A 13,006-nucleotide genomic window follows, 5' to 3' on the forward strand; every position below is an offset into this window, starting at 1 on the left:
TAGATTTGAATCCCTTACTTATTCTTTTTCTTCTCTTCTATCTCCTATTCTCTACTTCCTTCTCTCTTTGATCCCTAGTGGATATGACATTTCGACTAAAACTCCTTTAACATTAGTGAACCCAATGTGAAAGGTCATTGGAAGGAAAGACATGATGGGAGAACCTTCAAGCATGATTTATAGTGATGTTTTGCAGTAGTTAGTGTAGAATATGAACATGCTTATGTAGGTGCAACAACAAAAATAGGTGATGCATGCTTCTGCTCAAACATAAACTATTGTGATGAATGCTTTGTAGGGTAGTGGAGCGTGAGATGAAGTTGTTTAATGGAAGGAATATATCTACATATTTTCATACCTATGCTCAAAAGATGGAGTTATTTGGGATGGCTCAACTTGCATGGAGCCAATATTTTGTACAGGTCACTGTACATGAATTGAAAGCCCAAGTTATTGAATTATACATACATGATGCTAACTAGGTAGCTTTCAAGAAGACACTTTACGAAGAATTTTACATTGAACACTTTCCATGAGTGGGTTCTAAAACCCAATAAGGGTATTGTGGCTACAGAGTTATTAAGAGAATTTGAAAGTTGGTTTGAGCAATTAGATCTTGTAGGACATCAAGCTCTTGCAAGTCAGAAAATTGAGTTGTTTCTACAAGCAGCAAATCTTGAGCTTCAAGAGAAGCTTGATGATTTGTTAGAGGATTGGACTATAGAGACATGGCTTAAAATAGAGTGGAGACATGTTAAGGAAGCTCTTATGCAGTTTTGAAAAAGCATAGAAGAAGAGAAAGATTGCATGTATCTAGCTTGCCCATTGTTATAGGAAAAATAGTTGATGTATCCACCCAGTAAGCCACCCACTTCTGTGGCTAACCCTATAGCTGCATCTATTGTTCCCACTTTTAGGGAAGATGTATTAGATGAATTGGTTAAAGGCATGCGGGATCTTCAATTGAAGGTCGCAAAATTGGATGAGAAAGGACAAGAGGAAAGGGGACGGGCATCAGCCCCTAAACTAAGGAAAAGATGTATGTGGTGTGATAGGTGTAGCGTGAAAGGAAGGATTGTGCTGCTTATCGAGAGGCCTTGGCATGACAGCTCATCTTTTGGAAAGATGGCAAGATTCATGCACAAGAAACAAAATTTCCTCTTGCTTTGAATTTTGGAAAATGAGGTATGCAAAAGTTGTTGGAAGATGGCTGTCCAAAATGCTTGTGCGATTGTACATGCTTCTACTTTTAGCCTACAATTGGATAGAATGCCTAGCTAAGTGATGGTTGGTCCGAAGGCTACAATATGGACATATGCTTTGCATGCAGCTAAAAAGAGAAAAGTTCTTGATAGTAAAATGTCTCATGCACGGCAAGACATTCGTGACATAACTAGTTGGGAATCATCGATAGATGCATATTCTGTGGATGCATATTTAGCAAAAGTATAAAACACAAATATACTTGTGGAAGAGAAAAGTTTGCATCATATACTAGAGGCTATTGAATCTCCATATACAGGCTATCAATGCACCCATTAACAAATACATAACAACATGCCTGCTCTTTCAAAGTCCAATTTCTTGTGGAAGAGAGATGACCCTAGAGTGGATACTTGGTGTGGTGTTAGAGTTGTGCAAATGCTAATTATTTTGATCTATGATCCAGGGGGATACCATCTTATGTGCATGATGAGTGGCAAGTTGATGCTATGGGTGTTTGACCCGGGTGGTGCATTGATGGCACATATCGGAGGATGTAGAGATTCAAAGGGGATGGATGTCATGCCGCTATGTAGACATTATGTGAAAAACCTTGGAGTGCATCATCATCTGAGTTTCTTATTGATCTAGAGAGTTAATGTCATATTAGTCATTAGTGTTAGAGAGTCAATGTCATATTAATCATTAGTGTTAGTGTCCATAGTATAGATAGTTCCAAAATACGAGATTTTTAGACAAGTTTAGCCTATTTTTGATATGTGGATATTATTTCTTGTAACTATCTTAAAAAGACATAGAAAACTTCTAGAATAGGGTGACATACAAAAAGCAAGTGGCTTTCTAGCCAGCTTTGCCTGATCTCATGCAAAAAGAAGGAGCTTTTGAATTCACATGGTGTGCGATCACAGTTTTCAGACAATAAGCAACACTCTGAATGGGAAGAAGAAAAGGGAACAATCTAGGGGAATTTTTAGTAAGTATCCTAGAGTTTTACTCCCCTTTTGGAGCCAATAGAACCATTAGATTTTCCATTTGAGCAGTAGAGAAGAAGCTAGTGTTTGGTGCACGTTTTTGGTCTACCAAGGAGCTCCAGAAGATCTAAAGCTTGGAGATTGCTTCCAAGTAGTCCCACACAAAGATTTTGTTTATCTTCTCAAGGTCTATCAATACATAGTGCTTTGAATCATTGAGCTTTGTCTTTATCTTGTATACCTCTTGTCTATTCTTTTTCTTCTCTTTTATCTCTTATTCCCTGCTTCCTTCTCTCTCTTCACTGGTGGAAATGACCTTTTGGATAAAACCTCTCTGATAGCATAACAATTAAATAAATACAACAATTACATTTGCTCAAAATAAAGGTAATAAATACACAAATAAGTGAGAAATATATATGAATATATAATTCATTGCAAAGAATATTATATAAAGTAGTAGCTTTCAAGATTTTCTCAACATGGTGATATACAACAAATCTCATGTTCAAGTACCATGAGATTGGGGCCCCTTGTATTGAAAAAGGAAAATAATGAAGTCTATATGCTTGTTTGTCACAATCACTCGCTTTGCATGAATGGTTTCTAGATGTGTGCCATTGAAGAGGTTGATCATATATGCCTCTCCTACCATCTAGAAGGCTTGCATTTCTACAATAGTCCACTTCAATGGTATTGGACCATCTCACTCAGTTCCAAAAATTTCCCAAGATTTTCTTTCACAAAAATCCTATAGGATCTCTTGAATAACCTATTGGAATGGTGCCTCCGATATTGGGAGCACATACCCACATTATATTCACTTGATCTCTCATAGGGATACAATACTAAGTCTCCATCTTCTCTTCTTCTTTTGTGGGGTTCTACTTGAAGTCTTAGAGGTGTTGCACCTGCTATAGCTAATGCCCCAAGGGGCACTATGCACAAGGTCTTAATGGGATTGCAAAATAGTTGATTACCAATGAAATTTCAAAAGAACTGGCCTTAAGCTAACACTTAATCACATCCTTCAAGAAGAACAAAATTCCCATGACACCACAAGAACTTACTGAGCTCCAATGATTAGTTGAATATCTCAGTCCAATGATCAGTTGAATATCTTACGCAAGTGGTATACTCTACACATTCAATGGGAACAAGAGGATTATCAAATCATGACCAATGTGGAGCAACAACGTGCCATCAAGGCTTCCAAGTATGACCAAACATATGTGGCCCCAAGTTTATTTAGGATATTAGCAATGATAAGAAAATGACCATTAGAAGAAATATGTGAGGTGCCCGCCCATCGGTGTTCTAGGCACCCTTTTAGCGGTCTATCGAGAAACAAATCTAAGTGTCACTGCCCAGCACTCCCAGGGAATTTTCCGAGTTTTGTTGCCTACGTTTTCTCGAATCCGCCTCGCAACGGAATGTTCATGACCGAACCCACTAGGATGGACCTGAAATTTGGGTTCCTAACTGTCAAGGTCTCCTATTAGCATTCTAGCATCGGGTTTTGGACATCCTACTTTACGCAGAGATAACCAATCCAAAGCAGACCCATGACGCACTTGGTTCAAAGAGAATGGGAAACGAGAGGGATGCATTGCTCAACCTCTCTGCCCATAGGGCATAGTCCCATTCCGGTCCCCTAAAACAGCATGAATCGGGTTCTAACCTAACAATACTTAAGGGTCGAATGATGATAAAAACTTGTGAGAAACCTCCCAGTTCTCTGGGACCACCCTGCCATAGGATGGACCCGTCAGGGGGCTCCGCCCACCCACTTCCCTTAATAGCTTTAGTTTTCTAATTAGGTCCTACCACATTTATGTGTGACACTTAAAGTCAGCTTCATTAATTAAGCCTTTTAGGGAACTGAGTTCATTCATATAACTTATAGCACATACACAAAAACAGAGCAAAGCAATCTATTGACAAACAAGTTCAAAAAAGTTCCTTAATTTATATTCAAGTTAATATTTGTCTCTCGCCCATACAGGAGAAATTATGTATCACTTCTGTCCAATAGAAGTATCCCTTCTGCCTTGTAGAAGTAATTGGTCCAATTCACATGGCACCACAAACTCAATCCTTTATCTAGAATAGGATCTCCCAACATGCCCAGATGTTGGGGGCCATGGAGGTCTTCAACTCCATTCTAGACCTAGCAAGGGGTGTCCAGAGCTCCAACTGACCCACAAACTATCTCGGAGCGAAACATCATTCCCGTGGTTGGCCTTTTCACCACTCGACCTTCGGCCCATGAATCGAGCAGTGCCCTCTCGGGTTAATAAGCGGTGCGATCATGGAGGTGATCCACCCGTGCAATATATCCTTCCTTAATTAAATCCTTTAAGAATCAAGCACAAACAAGGCATTCAGCCCTAATATCATTTTCCAAGAAAAAATTCATTTATTCCCATGGCGACTTGCCATGCATTTACCATAAATCACAAGCACTCGGAATAATCATCCAAACAACAACTAACAACCAGTTGAATGTAAAAGCATTTAAGATATTATTCGATCAATCAACAAAACCAATTGCATTCTTTCCTACCAATGTAAGAATAGATGATATAACATTTCCATCGTATATTTGCTCTCCCCCTTGGGATCTAAGAGCAATACTATGCAAACATGTTCTTAACACTTCCTTCCTTCGGCTAGGGAATATGTTAAGGGTTCAAACACTATTCAGGATGTAAGTTCTATAGGTCACTTACCTTGATTGATAACTCAACCCTGGATTTGGATTGGAAAAAGTCATCATTATCGGACGGATCTCAAGATATCTTAGTTTTAAACCTTATGATTAATTTTTTGTACTAGCTCTTAGTCAAGTCATGAGGCAACTAGAAAATTATCCTCATATATGAAATATGTTATAGGCATAACGTAAAAATAATTGATAAGATAAGTGCGGGATGATCTCAAGTAATTAGACTCCAACATGCCTTGCATTGAACTAGAATCTAGTTTTTCTTAATATTTGGGTGCTTAGGCTAAGTACTTTTGAAGTATCTAAACTTTAAACTAGTATTTCTCTATTCATGATTCTTAATGTCATATTCTTTTAGCAATTATGCTATTTATAACCCTTGGCTATACTTTAATCTAGCACTTGTATGCCCGATCTTTTAATGTCGTTCTTTTGACGACTATGCCATTCATAACGCTTGACTAATTCTTCCTTGTAATTGCTCTACTAGCAAATAAGTCATATGTAACTAGGTGCAATTATCTTCCCTTGATATATACACTTCACAAACTCCATCTTCCGAGTAGGTGAGATGAAATTTGTCATTTCCCATGACCTATACTCGTGCATCGTAGTATGAGGCCTAACGTATCTCATACAAGAATCAAAGCAAGCATCTTTCAATTTGAAAATACATTACTTAAAACCGGAATCGCAGTTGGATTGACAGTGATGCCTTTGCCCGAAGCCTTGTTGCTAGTTGTGGGATTGTCATGCGCACGCGACATTCTTCGCTTGGAGGCCATCGTCTGCAAGTAGACTCAAGAAATTAAGAAGGTGGAATAGATTCAAGATGGGAGAGCGTAAGAAAGATGGTTAAGTCGAGGATCGAGATAGAGGGAATTGAGCAAATTCTCTTTCTTGCAGCCTCTCGGGGTGACTCTTCGCTCTCTCTCTCTCTCAAGCCCTCACTCACAATCTCTTGGAGGGGTATACTCTCTCTCTCCCTCTCTCTTGCAGCCTTTCAGGGTCCCCTTATGCTTCCTTATGCCTCTCCCATGCCTCATATTTATAATGAATTAGAGAAGAGGGCTTGTGGTTGAGAAGTAGAGCTCTTTGTGGAGGGGGATCATGGAAAGATTAGTGATCTGATGCTCAGATCATAAATCTGATGGTTCCATTGGCTCCGAAAGGGGGGTAAAACCCCAAGATACTTGCTTAGAAAGCTCTCAGTTCACTCCTTCTTCTTTTCTCTGTTCGAAGTGCTGTCCACTGCCTGTGTACTGCAATCGCGGCGTGCGCGATTTCGCAAATCCTCTCTTTCTTTTTTTATTTTTATAAAATCTCCAAACTAACTAAAATATCACTTTTTTTTCCTTTTAAATGACATCCGGTTCTAAAAATCTCCATATCTTTTTTTAAGGATAATATCTAAAATATCTAAAATATACTAGCATTGCCCAAAATCTAATGTTTTTGGACCTTCCAAACTACACACATGAACTTGGTGATTCATATAACTCATAAGTCTCGTTCACGTTGTAATTTACCTGAAGGGTGGCTACTGTCCTTGCCAATCCGAGAAAAATATCGAATTTACGACTCTCAATTTTTCTAAATAAAATATTTTAAATTAAATAAAAATTATTAATAATTAATGCTAGTTATTTTTTACCTTAGTTAGTAATCTTACTAACTTATTAATGAACTAACTTTCAAACTAACCAACTAACTTTTTTTGTTCGGAAATATTACAAAATATCATGTTATATCCATACTTGGATAGGATCCTAATAGAGGAAGAACTCCACATTACAAACCAAATCAACTCAAGTGAGCTCTTGATTGGCATATTGACTTATATCACACGTGTGGGCATTCATCCACAGGGTATGGATTGTCATGCGTCATTAAAGGATAACCCAACCTTTTACAACTAGCCCTTGAAACAATGAGGCACACCAAGGATGCACCGATGAAGGCCCTTATACCTTTACTTCCACAATCCTAGGAAGGATTTTCATCATTTCCACAGGGAAGGGGGTAAAGTGGAAGTTGAATGAAAAATCGAAATCGGTGAATGAAAATCTAAATAAGAGTTAAACTTCAAAAGAAAAGGATGAATTGGATTTTCTTCTTCTTTTAGTAAAAATTATCCATGAAGTCCTTATGTGGAATGTATGGATTGATTGATGTGGAAATTTCATTTCTTGGTTTATACAGTTTACCATTTGATAGTGCTTCTTTCTGGTCACTTTATCTTTTATGCAAGAAATGTCCTCAAAAAAGAACTCATTGTGGGCCGTTGTGTGGTGATAGGAACCCAAATGGCAAGGTAGTAAGATAAAACCAACAAGCTCTCATTCTTAGAGGAAGAACACAAAAAATAATGCTTAGCACTAAGACATACATCTTCAACCAGTTGAAATACTACAACATCCATAACCTGGAGGAGCTAGTGACATCAAAAGAGGAAGTCAAACAAATAATAGAACAATGCAATCTTGCTAAGTACATGAAGAAGGTGAGCCAAGACAGATAATAGAAAATGCACTAAAATTTTGAAAACTTTTGATGTCCAAAAAAACAATGGCACGATGAAAATCAGACAGGGAGATGCCAGTAGGAGGGTGGAAGTTAGGACTTAGCCCGAAGGTCGTGGATAATGCCTTGGGATTAGTAGACAAGCCAGAAAAGAGGCCGAAGAAAGATGCCTATGGGATGTTAGGAATGGATAAGAAGAAAGTTTATACAAATGAAATAATTTTTCCAAGTCCACCATCAGACTATTGCAAGCAATGATGGTTCACACTCTCTTCTCGAGTCAAAGATATAATGCCCTTATGAACAGAATAGGTATACCCTTACTTGAAACCCTTGTAGCAAATGCACTGCATGAGGTGAACTAGAATGCTTATGTCCAAAAAACAATCCAAGCATGAGCAAAAGGTGCTAGCAAAAGCTCTAAGGGCAACAATAGGAGGGTCTCCAACTGCAACATCAGAATTAGAGAGGAAAAAACATGCAACCAAGGCATCGATTGTAGGGTTTAGAGGGGCGCTAGCAACCATAATATAGGAAGCTGTGGGGGAGATGAAAAGAGAAGTAGTGGAGGAGGCCCCTGAATGATTATCGGCCCAAGAAGAGCATCGCTCTCCTAGTTCATTCTCAGTAGGGAATTTGGGGGAAGAAGAATTCAATAGAGTTTATCAGGAGGAGGAAGAACAAGCTATTAAGAAGAGAGAAGTTGACCGCCAAACTCAGGGGAAAGAAACTTCAAGGGTGAGAGGATAGTTACTGAACAAGGGGAGCAGGGTTTTGCACCATCAAGCCAAGGAGAAAGAAGAAGAACCGTGTTAAGAGTCCGAAGCAAAAAGACGGGAGTGAAAGCAGAAGGGGGTAGAGACCTAGAAGTCACCCAAGGAGAATCAAGGAGACTACAAGAAGAATGTAAAAAGAAATGGGAGGAAGAAGATGAGTGCTTGTAGAGAACAAAAGAGGAGTCAAAAATATCTAAAGGAGAACATAAGAGAAACAAGAGGAAGAGGAAGAAAGGTTGAGAAGAGAGGAGGATAAGCAGATGGCTCCTGCTATTAGAAGATAAGTAGAGCAACCCTCCTGATTTGAAGAGCTAGCCATGGAGAGCCTAAAACATGGAGATGTGCCCAGCATAAGTGCTGTCGTAGAAGAGGCAGAACAAGGGCTTGTGGTAGTTGGCACACCCCCACCAGTCGTGGTCACTACAACCACTTCAATGCAAGGAACCATAGAAGGGGTAGTCAATGAAAGTAGTGTCATGGCTTGGGTGCAGTATCTCATAAGAAAAGTGCAAGAGCTTGCACCTACACCAAGCGAAGGAGCTCCACTCACAGGAACCAAAAGACCAACAAAGTAGCAACCTAATGCAGAATCATGCCAAGGCCCAAAGGTAACCCTTGAAGTATCTACTACTGCGGTGGCTTAAGCAATGTGCAACACAGAAGAGTATGATGAACTAATGAAAGTACTTCAGAGTCAACATGACAAGATGAATTAAGAAAGAAAGGTTGTGCTTGCCGAGCTAGACAAAGAAAGGAATGCCTTTGCAAACTATAGAAAAAACAAGGCAAATGACCATAATACCCAGAAAAGTTATGGCATTAAAAGAGGCCTTTAAGGCAAGACAAGGTGAATAGAGCATGTGAGACCTTTTTGATGAAGAAAGGGAGAGCCACATTGCTCTAGAGACACAATGTACTCTTGTATCTTAGGACAAGAGATGCCTTGAGGAAGAGGTCATTAGCTTGAAGCAACAAAGAGAATAGCTATCCAAAGAACTACAAGAGGCAAAGGCACAAGGTGAGCAAGAAGCAAGGAGAAACATGGTAGAGTTTCAAAACAAGTTGCAAGCAATACTTTCCAATTATTAGAAATGGCTAAAACAACAAGTAGAGTGCTAGAACCGACAAAAGGAACTAATGAGTGCATTATGGCGAGAGCAAGAGCAAGTAATCACTACCCTCACACAATACTTGAACCAAGGATTGGAGAAAATGAAAGGGAAGGCATAGGAATGGGAAACTACAAATGATGACATGATTAAAGATTTAGCTTACCACCTGGCACATTTAGAGAGCAAGTGCATTAGGGCGAAAAGAAAAGCTGAGGCTATGAATAGAGGGATGCTTGAGTAGCAAAAAGCCTTCTTGAACACGGTAGTAAATGTCACCCAAACATGAGAGGAAGAGACACTTGATGAACTCAAAAGGAAATTAGAGCTGGCAGGGAGATCACTTAAACATGGATGAGAGTAGATTTTATGACTGGGAAATGCAAAAAAAAGAGCCAAATGGCATTAATTTAACAAGGAAATCAAAGCTCGAAGGAAGAGGCGGATGAGGATTTGATAATTTTAAGCGGCCATGGAAGATGGGAATTCAAATCACTTTTGATGATGGACTTTGTAGTGGTTATGGATTTTAAATAAATTTTTAGGTGTTGAATCGAGCTTGAATAAGTTTTAGGCAGTTTGGGACTACAAGCCAGACAAGTAAATTTTTTCGATTTGTGAACAGCACGCGACGCAAAAGAAACCGAAGGCCGGGCACAAAAAGTGTGAATGAGACTTTAATGGCCAAGAGGTATGACGTTTGGGGCCTCAAAAGAGCTTTATTTTTTTCATGATGGGGGGGAAGGGGGGTCAAATTTTCAATGCAAGCGAGAAAAATAGTGCCATCATTTTGTGATGTGGAGGAGGGGTCATGGGCCGGAAACAACCACCCAATCCGATGATGCTAGCCTATTCCTTAAATTTTTTGCCCATCATCTCTCAATTCTATTAAAAAAATGGTGGCCTAAAGAGAAAGAACCAAAATCATTCTTTTTGTCTCCTCTCTCTCTCTCCTCTTGAAGGTGGCTCATGCGCAAATGAATGGGAAGAGATCTCGTTGGTTCAACTTGAACTAGATTGACATGAGATTATGCCAACATTGAGAAATGATGACCAGCGTAGTTTGAAGATCAATACGGGTCTGGCAGCTACCCAGAAATTTAAATCTTCAAATCCAAAACTCGAAAAATGGCGATAAGCCTCTTTTTAATGGAAATTTGAATTCTTTTTGACAATTCATGGTGCAAATCTTATTCATATTTTTGCAATGAAAATTTGTTTGATGCTTAGTTGCAATATGTTTGAGGGTTGTGTGTCATGAAATTCAAAATCCGTGTTCATAACCATGAGTTATTTGTTTTCAAAAACTTGAAATGCGTGTTTTAAAGGAAAAAATGGTGTTTTGTTATTTTTAAACAATCAAATTATGTTCATGTGGGATAAAATTAAATGTGAAGATGAATCAGAGTGTGGATTAATCTCATGACTTAGAAAAATAAAAAAACACATTAATTTTATTAAGAAAATAATAAAAAATACTCTAAAAATATAATTTTGGATAAAGAAAATAGAAAAAAAATAATATTTTCATCCAAAAAGTATGGAAAATTAGAAATATATTTATGCACAAATAACAAAGGTAAACCATGAGGCTTATCCTCATTTAACCCTTTTTTTATATATTAAACAACATATTTATTTCTTTTCACATAAGAAAAACACATAAAAAAAACTCTTTACACCTACCACCGCAAGAAAAATCATAAACGGTAGCAGGTAAGGGTTGTGGAAAGTTAAATATCATTAAAATGATGATTTTGTGCATATCTTGATATATAGGAATTGATTGTTATAAGCATGGTACAGATTATTTCAGTGTTGTCTTAGCAATGACGTAATATGCTAGAGTGAAATCATGAAAAGAATTGTTTGTGCACATCCACAATATTTGATCTATAAGTTTACATGTTTGTGCACTCTATGCCATTCACTTTGCATCCACATTTTCATACATGATATTAAGAGAATCATCTCCTAGATGCATAGCACTTGATTTCGAACAATTGATCCATGTCGAGTGCATGGTTTCCCAATGTAGGTTTAGTGTTATCATTTTCTTTGAGGGCTGATGTAGTAATGATTATATTATCTCTTGGAACGTTTCATTAAAAGAGTGGACTATTTTGCATATATGTTATTTATTAAAACGACACATCATCCTGGGGCCAATCCTAGGATGTAGAAGAGCCATGGTGGACCCACAACATTAAGCTGGGGGATGCTTCATTCATTTTTGTTACGAGGTACTATACACTATTATGTTTAGGTACTCTCTATGCTTGGAGTTAGGAAGGGCATTGCGTTGGACTATGAATTAGAGGTTATCTACAAACACATTCTTTGGTTAAATTAGCTCATAGTGTCTATGCACTCCTAGCTACGAGGCCATGGGGCTGTTTAGGTGACTTTACGAGGCCTTGGTTAGAGCCCAAGAGCCAGTGTCCGACCCATTTTTGGTCATGTTGATAAATGGTGTCTTTTTTGGGAAACTCTAATAAGTAGCAATTTTTTATATTCCTGGTTGAATAGGGACTAGTTAGTTAGTTTATGCCAAAGAGCATCGAGATAGATCCTTTATTTCCCGATAAAGACCTTCAAGTCGAGATCCATAAACAAGAAAGAGCCAGAAGGGCTAGACTGTAGATATAAATAATTAGGAGATATTCCCCTCAAGGTAACAACTCCATATTCTTATGAGGGGGAGATCTTAGTGACCCTAGTGCCACAAACAATTCATTAAGAGGAGGAGGAAGCCTGAGTGCTCCCATTCTCCGAGTAAGTCGACCCACTTCAAGTGGAGTTATAGTTGTATCATTGCAAACTCATATAACAAATCCTGTTGTCATTATGGTGCAACGTATTGCAATTCCTCCAGCTATATCAAATTTGCTAGCTTTAGGGTTTCCCCTACCCATCGTTAATGGATTAGTGGAGGAGGATGCAAAGATTCACATTAGTGAGTTCCAAAATCTCATGTTTAATTGTCAAAATTTAGGATGAAGGATATCTCTGATGTGTGGCTTAGCGGTACCATAACTATGGGAGCTTTCGCTCAACCCCCAAGACCCACGGACCGCTTATTGCTTCAAGCATTCCAAGCTTAGCACTAATGGCTACCTCTCACATAGCTGACTTGCCATCCATATCCATAGGTGTAGTGAGCTTACCTCCATGCCGATCGAGTTGCCTCCTCTCCTACGCACTCCAATAGCTCCACGATCCAAGTGCAAGCTTCAACAAGCTCCATCCTCAAGCTTCACGCTCCAAGTTCCATTGCCGCGAGTAAGAGAAGAGAAGAGAAGAGAAGAGAAGAGAAGAGAAGAGAAGAGAAGAGAAGATGGAGAGCTTCTCCTCCCCAGTACCTCACCCTCACACACTCACTCCCTCACACTCTCACACTCCCTCTCTCAGCCACAAGCTCAAGCAAGCAAGAAGAAGAAGAAGAAGATGAGAGCCACTTTTCGCCACACACAAGAATGAGCTTCTCATTCACTTTTCAACTTTATATACAAAACCCTAAATTCATTTTGGGTGGTCATCCCCTTATCCCCTTTTTTACATGGTCAGCCGTGGCCTAGACCCTTTTTTCCATTGTCCTCATATCTTTCTAGCTTCCCTCCTACCGCCTATCAACCTTTACAAATTACACGGGTGAGAGCCCGCAGGTGAGAGCCC

This window comes from Lygodium microphyllum, chromosome 17 (genome assembly GCF_053477565.2).
Source record: "Lygodium microphyllum isolate KBCC chromosome 17, Lygodium_microphyllum_v1.1.10, whole genome shotgun sequence".
Lineage (NCBI taxonomy): Eukaryota > Viridiplantae > Streptophyta > Polypodiopsida > Schizaeales > Lygodiaceae > Lygodium > Lygodium microphyllum.